The sequence below is a fragment of the Brassica oleracea genome, chromosome C6 (assembly GCF_000695525.1).
Source record: "Brassica oleracea var. oleracea cultivar TO1000 chromosome C6, BOL, whole genome shotgun sequence".
Taxonomy (NCBI): Eukaryota; Viridiplantae; Streptophyta; class Magnoliopsida; order Brassicales; family Brassicaceae; genus Brassica; species Brassica oleracea.
The window spans coordinates 16,241,812-16,244,375 of NC_027753.1; the positions used below are offsets into that span (position 1 = coordinate 16,241,812).

The 2,564-nt window shown below is 41.0% G+C and overlaps 1 long non-coding RNA gene across 1 annotated transcript; it reads left to right on the forward strand.

Annotated features, from left to right (window-relative positions):
• Positions 1–319: 319 nt before the first annotated feature.
• LOC106298997 lies at positions 320–1,897 on the forward strand. Its single transcript, XR_001261637.1, has 4 exons — positions 320–959; positions 1,031–1,338; positions 1,418–1,540; positions 1,615–1,897. It is a non-coding gene; the product is annotated as an uncharacterized LOC106298997 (long non-coding RNA).
• The last annotated feature ends 667 nt before the right edge of the window (positions 1,898–2,564 follow it).

Below are 2,564 nucleotides of genomic sequence, written 5' to 3' on the forward strand. Positions count from 1 at the left end.
AGAGAGAGATGTTTAATCTAAAAAGTAGAGAGAGATAGAGTAAATAAGGAGAATCTTATTTGCTTGATTAATTTGCTTATGGGAACATCCCATATATATAGGGGTTACAAGTATGGCAAATGGTAGATGAGATATGATAAACTAATAATCCATTGTCTTGAGACTTTAACCCACCATACATGCTTGTCCCTTGTAGTGGCATCTCCTTTGTCTTGAGACCTTAACCCACCATGCATGCTTGTCCTTTGTAGTGGCATCTCCATTGTCTTGAGACCTTAACCAACCATCTTGTTTCTTATTGCTTCATCTTCACACTGTGGTGGCCAAAATATTCTTATCGGAAAGCGAATCGTTTCGGAGTTTAAATCATTTCTTTCGGTTTATGGGCTCTGAAGCGTGAACTCTTTATCTTCCTTCCTCTCTCTCTCTGTCTCTTATATTTCAACAATTTTGTTTTATATTAGGTATTATGTTCTTCATATTATCTAGGTTCTACTTAGATTTGACTTTTTGCCTTTTCCTTCTTGGTTTCTCAAATTTTTTTTTTTTAATTCTTTGCTCTGGAATCGATGGCCTCTCCTTTTGATTAATTTTTGGATGATCTTTTTGGATGATCTTTTCGATTTTGATTCTTGATAGTTCGTCTAACAATGATGACCTTTCTACTGCTCGTCGTTTTCCTGCATGTGCTAGCAGGAGATCTAGGAACATTGTAGTTTAGGGTTCATTTTTGAGCCAGACTCCAATGTCAATTCTAAGAGAGGAAACGCTGCTGTGATTCCTACTGGGGGTTCCAGCGAGCAAACTTTGGTTAGTATCTCCCATCATGTGTTATATGCTTATAACATCTCCGAGCACGGAGGAGTCCGTCCGTGGTTTGAAGGAAACTCTAGGGATTCCTCCAAAAATTGTATTTCTCATGCCCTCTAGTTCTGATGGTTCGTGGTTCGCAGAGCAAGGTATTTTACCATCTACGAGTCGATTTTGAACGAATGTCACTTATGGTTTACTCTTCCCCATCTTTTGTCAGCTATTGTTAGAGATGCCAGATGGTTATCTTCAAACTCTTTGTTGGTGATATCCGAACTGTAGTGGGTCTCCTAGTGTTTGCTGGTTAGCTTTGTTAAACTATGTGTCCACAACTTCCCGAGGCCAGTTAACTCGGTTTCTAATAAAGGAGGCATGTACTCTCTCTCTCGGGTAATCCTCATATTGTTAGCACTCCTCCCAGAAAGATGAAGGACTGGGAAGAGAATTACTTATTTGTGAAGGTTGACGCACATTCCATTTCTGACGATTTAACGTAGACCGTCATGCGTGATTGGAATGAAAATCCTGGTAAATCACTTCGTTAAGTCGTTCTTTTATATTTTGCCATCTTCTAACAGTTTTTATTTGTGAACTGCATCATGTGAAGCCTAAAGAGAAGATCGATGGGATGCAGCTCACACCATTCTTCCAATAGTTGAAGGCCATCCAAGAGCTAATTGGGAAACCATTACTCCAGCTTGTATCGAGTCAGTTCTTACCATTATTTCTTGTAAGTATGTTTTTCTATCTCGTAGTTTTATTTGCATATGTATTTGAGTTTTTGTCTATGTTCAATTATGACAGCTCCATCTACCGATCTTTCTCTTTCTCTCGTGCTTTCTTCTCGACCTACTGCAAGGTATCCATGGGTTTCGAATCCCACCTTAGCCAATAGATTGGCTGAGGTTTCCAAAAAGAGATAAGTGAGAAGCAAAAATTCAAACACTGCGGTGAGTAGAGTTGCTACCCTATCCTCTACATAGGGGAGGGCTTAGGCACCAAGCTTTCCGAGCAGTAGGGAGGTCGTCTAGACCTCTGAGGCTGAAGTTTCTACCACTCAATTGCTACCTTCTCCTTTGATCCCTGAGGTTTTTGTTCCTACCGCCGGAATGGCCTCCTACGATGTTCCCGACGTTTTTTTGGGAAGAGAAACTGAGGGCTTCTTTAAGGCGGCAATCTTTGGTTGATCCTTTGAGGTCAAAGAGCCTCTCCTATTCATCCGGACTTCCGAGTCAGAACCTGAGGAGTACTCGTTTCCCGATCCTTGTAGGGACCTTGTTGTTTCGTCAAAGAGAACTATAGTAACGAAGCCACTTCTGATCAAATCGAGGGATTATGCCATATCTTTTGAATTTCTTGGTTAAATTTGTTGGGCCAAATTATTAAGCCTAATGGCTCAAATAATATATGGCAAAATGTGAAAATGAGATGGGCCTGTGGGTTCTTACAAAAAGCCTTGTTGGCTTTAATGAAATGAAGTTAACAACATCCCACATTGGTTGGGAGAGTTGATTTTGAGGAGTATATATATGTCTTCATGACATGAGAGGTTAAACAGCTCAGAGGAAGAGAGAGCTCCCCACGCGCACGCCGCCGCCGTCCGGCCGGCTTGGGCTTGGGTGGAGGGCCTTTGGCCCGATAAGAATTATTCTTTTTGGACCAAGTTAAGCTCAACGTTTTGCCAGTTATTTCGGGAAAAAACAGCAAGTAGTTTGTCTAAAAAATAAAAAAACGTCATGCATGTTATCCTCTCG